Raw genomic sequence first — 12906 nt, forward strand, 5'->3', positions numbered from 1 at the left:
GAGGGAAAGATGCAAGAAACGTGTCCCTAGGAGGGGAATATGCACACTGGTTGAGAATATGTTATTGTGGAAAGGTACCTTGGAAAGCACTGTATCCATCAGCCTCATTTAGCAGATAAGGAAAATGAGGCCCACAGAGAAGAAAAGACCTGCCTGAGGTTGGTCACGCTGGGACTTAACCCCAAGAAAAGAGAAGCAAGCATGATGTGTATATTGGGTTGTGCAAATGTGTGCTTACCAAAAAAAAAGATTTACACACATACACACACACACACACACACACACACACACACCACCTCCCCAACTTCTGCTCCAACCATATAAAAGAAAACCAGAGTTTTTGTGTTGTGTTGTGTTGTTCTTGTTGTCGTTGTTGTTGTTTTGACTCAGCGTCTCCCTCTGCCGCCCGGGCTGGAATGCAATGGCACCACCTTTGCTCACTGCAGCCTCAACCTCCTGGACTCGAGCCATCCTCCCACCTCAGCCTCTCAAGTAGCTGGGACTACAGGCGTGCACCAATATACCTGGATAATTTTTTATTTTTTCACTTTTTGCAGAGATGGCGTCCCACTATGTTGTCCAGGCTGGTCTCAAACTCCTGGTCTCAAGCGATCCTCCCTCCTCTGCCTCCCAAAGTGTTGGGATTACAGGCATGACCCATCATAGCCCCAGGAGTTTTGAATTATGCCCCTAAAATGGTTTAGGTTCACATACCCACACAAATCTCATGCCAAATTGTAATCCCCAATGTGGGAGCCAGGGCCTGGTGGTAGGTGATTGGATCATGGGGTGGATTTCCCTCTGGGTGCTGTTCATGAGTGCTCATGAGATCTGGTTGTTTGTTTTTGTTTGTTTTGTTTTGTTTGAGACAGAATCTTCCTCAATCGCCTAGGCTAGACCGCAGTGGCATGATCTCAGCTCACTGCAACCTCTGCCTCCTGGGTTCAAGCGATTCTCTTGCCTCAGCCTCCCGAGTAGCTGGGATTACAGGCATCCACCACCACATTCAGCTAATTTTTTGTGTGTGTCTGTATTTTTATAGAAACAGGGTTTCACTGGGCGCAGTGGTGCATGCCCGTAGTCCTAGCTACTCGGGAGGCTGAGGTGGGAGGATTGCTTGAGCCCAGGAGGTCTGGGCTGTAGTGTACTATGCCGATCAGGTGTCTGCACTAAGTTCGGCATCAATATGGTGACCTCCCGGGAAGGGTGAACCGGCCCAGGTTGGAAACAGAGCAGGTCAAAACTCCCGTACTGATCAGTAGTGGGGCTGCGTCTATAAATAGCCACTGCACTCCAGCCTGGGCAACATAGCGAGACCCTGTCTCTATTAAAAAAGAAAGAAAGAAAGAAACAGGGTTTTGCCATGTTGGCCAGGCTGATCTCAAACTCCTGACCTCAGGCAATCCACCTGCCTTGGCCTCCCAAAGTGCTGGGATTACAGGTGTGAGCCACCATGCCCAGCATGAGATCTGGTTGTTTAAAGTGTGGCACCTCCCACCTCTCTCTCCTCCTCCTCCTCCAGCCATGTAAGAGGTGCCTGCTTCCCCTTCTGCCATGACTGTAAGTTTCCTGAGGCTTCCCCAGCCATGCTTCTTGTAGAGCCTACAGAACCATGAAACAATTAAACCTCTTTTCTTGATAAATTACTCAGTTTCAGGTTTTTTTTTTTTTAAAGCAGTGATATAATGGACTAATACAGCACCTGATCCTCAGTCTGGAGAATCAGAGAAGAGCATGGCGCAGCCACAGTGAGTTCCACTTCTAAATGGGCAAGGATCAAATATACAACACACACACACACACACAGTTGGTAGGGCCAGCCAAGGTGGGACTGTTGAGGCTGGAACTCCATAATGGCCAGCTTGTCTCATCCTGGACTTGAAGCTCTCAAGAGCAGGCTCCTAATTCCTTTTTTTTTTTTTTTTTTTTTTTGAGGTGGAATTTAGCTCTATCACCCAGGCTGGAGTGCAGTGGCACAATCTCAGCTCACTGCAACCTCCACCTCCCAGGTTTAAGCGATTCTCCTGCCTCGGCCTCCCAAGTAGCTGGGATTACAGGCATATGCCACCATACCCAGTTAATTTTTGTATTTTCAGTAGAGGCAGGGTTTTGCTATGTTGGCCAGACTGGTCTGTAACTCCTGACCTCAAGTGATTTGCCTGCCTTGGCTCCCAAAGTGCTGGGATTACAGGTGTGAGCCACCACACCCAGCCCCTAATGCACAAGTGTTCAGGAATGAACGCATGCATTCATGAATGAATGACTGCTTGACAGTCATTAGCAAATGATTGAAGTCCTAGAAAAGGGACCACTTACACTTTAAGGGACATTCAGTGGGAAGCATCAGGCAGCCATCAGCATTTATTTCTTAAGCATCTAATATATGCCAGGCTGTTCTAGACACTAAAAATTACTTTCCTTCCTTCCCTCCCTTCCCTCCCTCCCTTCCTCCATCCCTCCCTCCCTTCCTCCCTTCCTCCCTTCCTCCCTCCCTCACTCCCTCCCTCCCTCCCTTCCTCCATCCCTCCCTCCCTCCCTCACTCCCTCCCTCCCTCCCTTCCTCCATCCCTCCCTCTGTCCCTCCCTCCCTCCCTTCCTCCATCCCTCCCTCCGTCCCTCCCTCCCTCCCTTCCTCCCTTCCTCCCTTCCTTTCTTTCTAGAGTGGGTCTCCCAGGCTGGAGTGCAGTGGCACAATCATAGCTCACTGCAGCCTCAAATTCCTGGGCTCAATCAGCCTCCTGCCTCAGCCTCCTGAGTAGCTTGGACTACACGTGCATGCCACCATATATGGCTATTTTTTTTAATTTTGCAGATATATTGCCCAGGCTGGTCTCGAACTCCTGGGCTCAAGTGATCCTCCTACCTCAGCCTCCCAAAGTGCTAGGATTACAGGTGTGAGCCACTGTGCCTGGCCAAGAAGGAGACTTTCCTCCAGGAATTCACATTCCAGACGAGACAGAAGAGGAGTCAGAGATTGGAGAGTGGCCTGTGAGAAAAATTCTCATTTTACAGTGGAGGAAACTGAAGCTCAGCAAAGTGCATACTTACCCAGGCCACAGGGCTGGCAAACAGCAGTGCCAAGATTTGAACCCATGTCTGTGTGACCCCCAACGAGCCACAGACAGAGATAAATGAAGGAGGGAGAAGGAGAGTTTTCTCCCTGGTTCAATAAATCCAAAAGATGTGTCTCAAAGACCAAAATCATCCACACGGTGGCTCATGCCTATAAGCCCAGCACTATGGGAGGCCGAGGCAGGCAGATCACCTGAGGGCAGAAGTTCGAGACCAGCCTGTCCAACGTGGTGAAAGCTCATCTCTACTAAAAATACAAAAATTAGCCAGGAATGGTGGCATGTGCCTCTAATTCCAGCTACTCAGGAGGTTGAGGCAAGAGAATCACCTGAACCCAGGAGGCGGCATTTACAGTAAGCCGAGATCACACCACTGCATTCCAGCCTGGGCAACGGAGCGAGACTCCATCTCAAAACAACAAAAAACAACAACCACAAAAATATCTGCACCTGGGAAATGCTCAAAGCCTTTTGTATTTCATAGATCCTAGGCCTGAAATAAATCAGCTGGTCCCTAATGGCGGTCAGGCTCTTGCTAATCTCAGCATCACACTGTGATGAAGAGCCCGGTGCTACATCCCTGTGACGGCTTTTCATCTATAACATGAAACTAATTGTATCTACTCCATAGAGTGTTACAATCATGAAATCAGTCAGTAAGTGTAAAACTATTTAAGTTCCCAATATGTCGTCAATACTCACAAATTGTTATTATTACCTCTGGCTTTCCCTTTCTTTTGTGTCCTGTGTTCCCTGATGATTTCTCAGAAGTAGCTCAATATATTTGCCCTCAGTGGAAATCTCCATCATCTTCATCTAGTGATAAAATCCAGGGGTTAGTTGAGAAGGGCAGAGAGTAGCCTTGGAAGATGTGTGTGTATGACCAGTGCAGTTTCACAGCTTAAGTCATCTTCTCCTCCTGACACTTTTTTTTTTTGAGGCTGGGTCTCACGCTGTTTCCCGGGTTAGAGTGAAGTGGCACAATCACGGCTCACTGCAGCCAGAATCAACTTCCGGGGCTCAAGTGATCCTCCCAGCTCAGCCTCCCAGGTAGCTGGGACAATAGCTGGCTAATTTTTTCATATTTTTTGTAAAGACCTGGGTCTCACTTTGTTGCCCAGGCTGGTCAGGAACTCCTGGGCTCAAGTGATCCTCCCACCTCAGCCTCCCAAAGTGCTGAGATTACTACGGGCACGAGCCACCGCGCCCTGCTTGGACACTTTAGAAATCATGCTTTGGGCTGGGTTTAGGAGCTTTGAACTTTGGGGTTAGCCTGACCTCTAGTGGGCAAACAGAAAACAGTAGAAACCTGGCAGGAGACACTCAAGTGTGGCAAAGGGAAATCCCCGCCAGGGCAGGCCACTTCATTAAGTAGCTTTTATTGAGAGCTTACTAGATGCTGAATTTAACCAGGTCGTTGAAGTCCACACAGATTGCAAGTGGCAGGGTTAGGGTCTTAACCCAACCCTGTCTGGCCTCAGAGCCTTCTTCTTTATCCATGAGGCATGGCGTCTGGCTGGAGAAAACCATCACATTGCATCCACACAGGTTATCCAGTGGATAAAGCCCTTCCCTTACATCATTGAAACAACACACACATCCTGTGACAAAGGTTATTGCAGCCACTTCTCACACCTAGAAGCTGCAGTGCTGAATGGCCTAGCCCAAAATTATACTCCATCCTTCATTCAATGCTAATTTATCACTCAGTCCTCAGCATGGTGCTGGATGCTGGAAATAAATGGAAAGCAAAACACACAAGATCCCTGCCCTGCCCTCAAGAAGCTTGGAGATTAATCGGTTGCTACCAGAACTGAGGTCCCTGCTGCCCAGACAAATGATCTTTTTACTATGACACTAGGACTGCCAGCTCATTTCTGGGTGGCTGCTCTTTTTTATTTATTTTTATTTTTTTAATTCTGTTTTGAGACAGAGTCTTGCTGTGTCACCCAGGCTGGAGTGCAGTGGCGCAATCTTGGCTCACTGCAACCTCTGCCTCCCAGGTTCAATCAATTCTCATGCCTCAGCCTCCCGAGTAGCTGGGACTACAGGCACACACCACCATGTCCAGCTAATTTTTATATTTTTAGTACAACAGGATTTCACCATGTTGGCCAGGCTGATCTCAAACTCCTGATCTCAAGTGCTCCATCTGCCTCAGGTCTCCCAAAATGCTGCGATTACAGTTGTGAGCCATTGCGCCTGGCCTGGTTGGTGCCCCCTAAGTCCTGGACTAGAAATTCAGCAAAGATGGGGATACTAGGGCTTAATTTTACCCCAACTACAGATCCAGAGCCTAAGTCTAGTTCTGCCTGACTCCAAATTTCACACTTTTTTTCTTTTCCTTTCTTTTCTTTTTTTTTTTTTTTTAATGAGATAAGATCTTGCTCTGTCACCCAAGCTGAAGTGAAGTGGCACAATTATGACTCACTGCAGCCTCAATCTCCCAGGCTCAAGCGATCCACCCACCTCAGACCCCCAAGAATCTGAGACTGCAGGTGCACACCACCATGCCTGGTTTTTTTTTTTTTTTTAAATTTTCTTTTTTTTTAATGTTTTGTAGAGATGAGGTCTCACTGTGTTGCCCAGGCTGGTCTTGAACTTTTGGAACCAAACAACCTTCCCATCTTGGCCTCCCAAAATGTGGAATCCCAGGTGTAAGTCACTGAGCCCTCTTTTCTTTTCCCTTAATTTTTATCTTAAGGATGGGGTCTTTCTCTGTTGCCCCAACTAGAGTACAGTGGCACAATCATAGCTCATGGCAGCCTCAGACTCTTGGGCTCAACCAGTCCTCCTGTCTCAGCCTCCCAGATAGTTGGGACTATAGGTACATACCAGCATGCAACCTCACACTTTTAACCACTGCGCTTTTGGGCACTGTTGTTCAAAGTTCCAAGTGGTTCCACGTACTTGCCTATGCATTGCTGATCTAAGAGTCAGGTTCCTGAGATTTTTTTTTTTTAAAAAAAGGAATCACTCTGTCACCCAGGCTGTAGTGCAGTGGCACAATCTCAGTTCACTGCAACCTCTGCCTCCTGGGTTCAAGTGATTCTCCTGCCTCAGCCTCCTGATTAACTGGGATTACAGGCATGTGCCACCACACCCAGCTAAATTTTATAATTTACATATAAGATAGGGTTTCACCATGTTGGTCAGGCTTCTCTTGAACTCCTGACCCCAGGTGATCTGCCTGCCTCATCCTCCCAAAGTGCCTCGCGCCTGGCCCCTAAGATAAAGATTTAAGTGCAAATCATTTATCTGAGAATTGACCCCAGGAGGCACTGCAGGGAAATGGAGAAGTGTATTACTCTGCTAAAACTGCCAAAACAAAATGCCATAGAGTGGGTGACTTCAACAACAGGAATATACTTTCTCACAGTTCTGGAGGCTGGAAGTTCAAGATCAAGCTGCTGGCAGGGTTGGTTTCCTTGGAGGCCTCTCTCTATGGCTGACCTCCTGCTGTCTTTTCACATGGTTGTCTGTCTGTGCACGCACCTGCCTGGTGTCGCTTCCGTGTCCTGATCTCCTCTTCTGTTAAGGACAATAGTCAGATTGGATTAGAGCCCACACATACAGCCTCATTTTAGCTTATTCACCTCTTGAAAAGCCCTAATTCCAAATGCAGTCACATTCTGAGGCACTGGGGGTTGAGGCTTCAACGTGTAAATTGGGAGGGGAGCACACAGTTCAGTCCCTAACGGGAGGTAAGACAGGGGGAAAGACGCAAAGAAAGGGCACTTGAGGCTAATCCCACTTGGTACATCTAGAAGACAGTCTAAAACAGTCTCAAGCCAGGTGTGATGGGTCATGCCTGCAATCCCAGCACTTGGGGAGGCCTAGATGTGTGGATCCCCTGAGTGCAGGAGATCGAATCCAGCTTGGGCAACACAGAGAGACCACATCTCTACCCAAAAAAAAAAAGAAGAAATAAGGCTGGTGCAGTGGCACTCGCCTGTAGTCCCATCTATTCTAGAGGCTGAGGTGGGAGGATCACTCAAGCCCAGGAGGTCAAGGTTGCAGTGAGCTGTGATTGCACCACTGTACTCCAGTCTGGGCCATAGTACAAGACCTTGTCTAAACAATAAATAAATAAAAATAAAATAAACACTCTTAGGGTGATCCTTTCTTGCTGAGGAACAGGGAGTAGGGTATTTGTCTTTCAACTCCCATCCGTGTTATCAATGGCTGCTTCCAGGACATCAGTTCCCCAGCACTCATAATCTAAGAGAAAATACTCAAACTGACAGATACAGTTACTCACAGCAGGATGCAGTCAGCATGTAAGGGGACAGTGAGTGTGCAGGGATTTGGGTGGGGCATTGACTATCTGCTATGCCACCCCATATTCCCCCTAAGTCCACCAGATTCTTTTTTTTTTTTTTTTTTTGGGACAGAGTTTCTCTTTTGTTGCTCAGGCTGGAGTGCAATGGCGCAGTCTCAGCTCACCACAACCTCCACCTCCCGGGTTCAAGTGATTCTCCTGCCTCAGCTTCCCAAGTAGCTGGGATTATAGGCATGTGCCACTACACCTGGCTAATTTTTGTGTTTTTAGTAGAGACAGGGTTTCACCATGTTGGTCAGGCTGGTCACGAACTCCTGACCTCAGGTATAGACCCACCTCAGTCTCCCAAGGTGCTGGGATTACAAGTGTAAGCCACCATGCCTGGCTTTTTTTTAAAAAGAAAAAAACAAACAAACAGGATCTTGCCCTATCACTCAGACTGGAGTCCGGTGGCACAATTGTAACTCACTGCAACCTTGACCTTCCAAGTAGCTGAGACTACATTTGTGCACCACTATGCCTCATTAACTTATTTAAATTATTTTTTATAGAGATAGGTCCTCACGATGTTGCCCAGGCTGTTCTCAAACTCCTGGCCTCAAGTGATCCTCCTGCTTGGCCTCTCAAAGTGATGGGATTGCAGGCATGTGCCACCACTCAGCCTATCTGATTCTTATGTTATGCTACCTGGCTCTGAGCCAACTCTAATTTGTTTCAACAGCAGATCTTTAAGTGATTTTTCTACCAATCGTATGTGCCAACAAATTGCTAAGTCAAGTCAGAATATTTCCATCACAGCCTGCTTAGTTTCCTGTTTTTGCTGCTCTTTCCATTCCTAAGTGGGAGCAATTTCACTGTCTCATGTTCCGGCTCAAGCACATAAGAGTCAGTCCTCTTTAACCCTGTACAGTGGCTCACACCTGTAATCCCAGCACTTTAGAAGGCTAAGGTGGGTGGATCACCTGAGGTCAGGAGTTTGAGCCCAGCCTGGCCAACATGGTAAAACCCTGTCTACTAAAAATACAAAAATTAGCCAGGCATGGTGGCATGTTTTTCTGGTCCCAGCTACTCAGGAGGCTGAGGCAGGAGGATCACTTGAACCTAGGAGGTGGAGATTGAAGTGAGCTGAGATTGTGCCACTGCACTCCAGTCTGGGCGACAGAGCAAAACTCTGTCTCAAAATGAGAAAAAAAGAAAAAGAATCAGGACTCTTTGGTTCCAAGTTGCAGAACCTCAGTGCAAATTGGCTTAAAATAGAGAGGGGAGCAGCCGGGCGTGGTAGCTCACACCTGTAATCTCAGCACTTCAAGAGTACCGCTTGGCTTAAAAATAGAGAAGGTAATGGCTGGGCATGGTGGCTCACGCCTGCAATCTCAGCACTTTGGGAGGCCAAGGTGGGCAGATCACGAGGTCAAGAGATCAAAACCATCCTGGCCAAAATGGTGAAACCCTGTCTCTACTAAAATTAGCTGGGTGTGGTGACACGCGCCTATAGTCCCAGCTACTTGGGAGGCTGAGGCAGGAGAATCACTTGAACCCAAGAGAGAAAGGTTGCAGTGAGCCAAGGTCACACCACTGCACTCCAGCCTGGCAACAGAAGGAGACTCCATCTCAAAAAAAAAGAAAGAAAGAAAGAAAGAAAAATACAGTGGGTGGGTTTATAGGCTCAAGTTACTGAATATGCCAGGCACTACTGGATCGGGTGTCCCAAAAAGTACCTTTGGGAATGTGTCTTTGTAAACCTCTTAGTTCAGTTTTTCTGTGCTGGCTTCTATGGAAGGCAGGCTGTCCCTATGAAGTGGCGCAGATGACCCCAAGCAGCCCCAGGTCTAAATCCTACGGGACCTCTACCAGTTAAGACGCTTTTTGGAGACTCAACCAAAAAGCTGACTCAACAAGATAGACAGCACCCAGAGACAGAGTCCAGAGGTGGGCTGGGCTTTCAGCTCAGTTGATTCATCTGCACCAAGGTGAATCTTCATTCCGTCTCTTTACTCTGCCCATTCACAGCACCAGCTTCATCCTCCATCTGGCTTAGACATATTAAAGCATTCTTTTCTGAAGCTCCTAGCAAGACTTTCTGTGTATTTCCTTGGCCCAAATTGATTTCAACTTGTCCATTCTTGAACTGATCACTGCCAAGAAAATAGATTGTTATGATTAAGATGATTATCCAGGGCTAATGAATTTTTGAGAGTCAACCACTACATCCAAGAGATGTGTCTTGTGTCTTTCAAATCATTTCCATCGCAACTCAACCCATGATGTCATTTACATCATGACCCAGTATCCATTCATATAAATATAAATTTCCCAAAACAATATTTATCCTTACTATATATGATGCACCCTGTTAATTCTACTCTATACTGCGTTGTTTGTTAAATGTTGATTTATATATATATATATATATTTTTTTTTTTTTTTGAGACAGTGTCTCACTCTGTCACACAGGCTAGAGTGCATGAGCTCAATCTTGGCTCACTGCAACCTCTGCCTCCCAGATTCAAGTGATTCTCCCACCTCAGCCTCTCAAGTAGCTGGGACTTCAGGTGCACACTATCATGCCTGGCTAAATTTTGTAGTGTTTGGAAGAGAGGGAGTTTCACTATGTTGGCCAGGCTGGTCTCGAATTCCTGACCTTAAGCGATCTGTCTGCCTCGGCTCCCAAAGTGCTGGGTTTACAGGCATGAGCCACCGCGCTTGGCCCAATGTTGATTATAATTACCAAATTGTATAACAACCCATTAATGGGTCACAACTCGCAATTTGAAATATGCTATGCAGGCTATTCTGGGCACACTGCCTGTGGGATAGCCTTGCTCTGCAAGGAGCACTACAAAAAAATGAGGCTGAGCACAGTGGCTCACACCTGTAATTCCAGCACTTTGGGAGGCCAAGGCAGTAGGATCACAAGCTCAGGAGTTTGAGACCATCCTGGCTAACACGGTGAAACCCTATCTCTACTAAAAATACAAAAAAAATTAGATGGGCGTGGTGGCATGCACCTGTAGTCCCAGCTACTTGGGAGGCTGAGGCAGGAGAATCACTTGAACCTGGGAGGTGGAGGTTGCAGTGAGCCGAGATTGTGCCACTGCACTCCAGCCTGGGCAACAGAGTGAGGCTCCTCAAAATAAAAAGAAAAAGAAAAGAAGAATGCTGTACATACTTCCTGCTGACAGATCTGAAAAGAAGAAAAAGAAAAGTGCTGTATTGAACTAACTGACTTAGAAAGGGGACTTTTGCCCAATGATTTCAGCAAAAATTCCACACCTGACGACTTTTCTTCTGGTTCACATTCTCTCATGATGGTTCACATTCTCTCATGACATGCCTGAATCTTATGAGTTCCAGCAGAATCATGGGTCCATCTGCTAACCATGGCAGTGACTCTGACTGGCCAGGCTTGGCTGCCACTCCTAACCCTGGAACCAGGGGACTGTGCTCAGTACCACTAAAGCTGCATGGACTGAGAGTCACCGAGGAGTAGCTCTTCAAAGGAAAAGAAAATTTCTTAAAGCAGAAAAAAAAATGAAAACAGGTGTTGCTCAAGGAAAAATACAAGTTTCCACTATTATCCTACTCCATTTGAGGGACCAATAAAGACTTTAGATAGCTTTAAATAGGTGGAGATCAGGAGGTCTAAACCCAGCAATGTGAGACTCTGCATCCGGTAATCCAGGCTTCTAGTCAACTCCTGACCTTGGGAGGTTGAGTCTGCAGTGAGTCGTGATCACTAATCCAATCATGAAGATGCCACCGTGGTGACTTCCTCTAAAGCTAATTAGCTCCCAAAGGCACCATCTCTAAATTCCATCACACTGGAGGTCAGGGCTTCAACTTTGACTTGAGGTGAGGGGAGCACCATTCAGTTCATAGCAGTGGTCCCTGAACGACCCGCATTCGTTCTTACATTGTAAGAAATAAATGTTTGTTGTGTAGAACACTGAGCTTTGTGGGGACCACTTGTTACAGTAGCTCATGTTAATCACCTTAACAGACGCATCCGATCAACCCTAGCTCCTATTCCCTCACCTTAGGAAATAGACCTAAGCCCACCAGGCCAACAACTCCAAATGCATGTGTGTATGTGTGTGTGTGTGTGTGTGTGTGTGTGTGTGTGTGTGTCTGTGTGTGTGTTATCAGAGCCTCATGCTCTGCCGGCCAAGCTAGCTGGGTGCAAATATGTGAGGAATATAAAACATGAGGTCTTACTGCATCTATTCTTGCCCTCTTCTCCAAACTCTTCCCCACACAGAATCCCAAGTGGCCCTTTACAATGCAAATGTAATTATCACTCCCCTAATCAAAATCTTCAGCATCTGCCTCTTGCTCTTTGGAAATCTTCACCAGGACAAATCAACACAGCTCCTGCACTGAACATGCAGCTATTGATTTGGCAGACAAGTTCTATTCTTTTTATTATTATTATTCTTTTTCGAGACAAGGTCTAGCTTTTCCAGCAAGGCTGGAGTACAGTGGCATGATCACGACTCACTGCAGCCTCAACCTCCCAGGTTCAAGTGATTCTTCCACCTCAGCCTCCTGAGTAGCTGGGACTACAGGCACACACCATCACATGTGGCTAATCATTTTATGTATTTATTTATTTTTGTAGAGATGGGGTCTTGCCATGTTGCCCAGGCTCGTCTCACCTGCATTCCTTCCCATTTTAGCCTCCAAAAGTGCTAGGATTATAGGCATAAGCCATTGTGCCCAGCCAGACGAGCTCTTTTCAATCCCTATCAGATAGGCAGATCTCAAGCAGTTCAATTCACTTGAGACAGACAGTTGTACATATCTGAGCTCTAGCCCCGACCTACACTAACTCTCCTGCTCTCTGTTACAACATAGTCCCAAGGGGGCCTTGACCTTCTGGGTCTCCCACAGAACATCCACAATATTGATGGCACTATGTCAGTCAGACCTGGTGAGCAGGAAGTGGAAAATATCTCAACACTGTGGTGTTCCTCAGGATGGTAGATAAATTCTACAAAGATCCAGGAACCTGTCACATTGGTGAAGTTTCCCTTGCAGCCTAGTGGTCTGGGACACAGCAGGACATCTCCTTCAAGACAGAGGAAAGAATATTGGACCATGCATTTACTTGTTTTTTTTTTTTTGACAAGAGTCTCAGCTAACTGCAACCTCCACCTCCCCAGTTCAAATGATTCTCCTGCCTCAGCCTCCTGAGTAGCTGGGATAACAGGTGCACACCACTGTGCCCAGCTAATTTTGTATTTTTAGTAGAGATGGGATTTCACCATGTTGGGCAGGCTGGTCTCAAATGCCTAACCTCAGGTGATCCACCTGCCTCAGCCTCCCAAAGTGCTGGGATTACAGGCATGAGCCACTGGGCCTGGCCTGCACCAAGCACTTACTATCACTAAGAAAACCTAGCATTAGCAAGGCCTTTGGTGTTTTAGAGACAGCTCCATTCACTGGAGCAATAGGGCAGACACCACCTTTACCAAACGATCAAACTTCACATTACCAAAAACGGGACAAATTGACATTATCCAAGTGTGTGCCACAGGAAAAAAAAAAAAAAAA

At 46.9% G+C, this 12906-nt stretch overlaps 1 long non-coding RNA gene across 2 annotated transcripts; it reads right to left on the reverse strand.

Moving 5' to 3' along the window:
• Nucleotides 1-6359: 6359 nt before the first annotated feature.
• On the reverse strand, nucleotides 6360-12651 carry LOC135269041 (uncharacterized). Of its 2 annotated transcripts, XR_010337376.1 has the most exons (3): nucleotides 12281-12651; nucleotides 9072-9488; nucleotides 6360-6602 (listed from the first exon to the last, which is right to left on the reverse strand). It is a non-coding gene; the product is annotated as an uncharacterized LOC135269041 (long non-coding RNA). The 2 variants fall into 2 exon arrangements; XR_010337375.1 differs by lacking the exon at nucleotides 12281-12651 and having other exon boundaries at nucleotides 9072-9858.
• Between the last annotated feature and the right edge of the window lie 255 nt (nucleotides 12652-12906).

The sequence above is a fragment of the Aotus nancymaae genome, unplaced genomic scaffold (assembly GCF_030222135.1).
Source record: "Aotus nancymaae isolate 86718 unplaced genomic scaffold, 86718_ANA_hifiasm-v0.15.2.pri h1tg000049l, whole genome shotgun sequence".
Lineage (NCBI taxonomy): Eukaryota > Metazoa > Chordata > Mammalia > Primates > Aotidae > Aotus > Aotus nancymaae.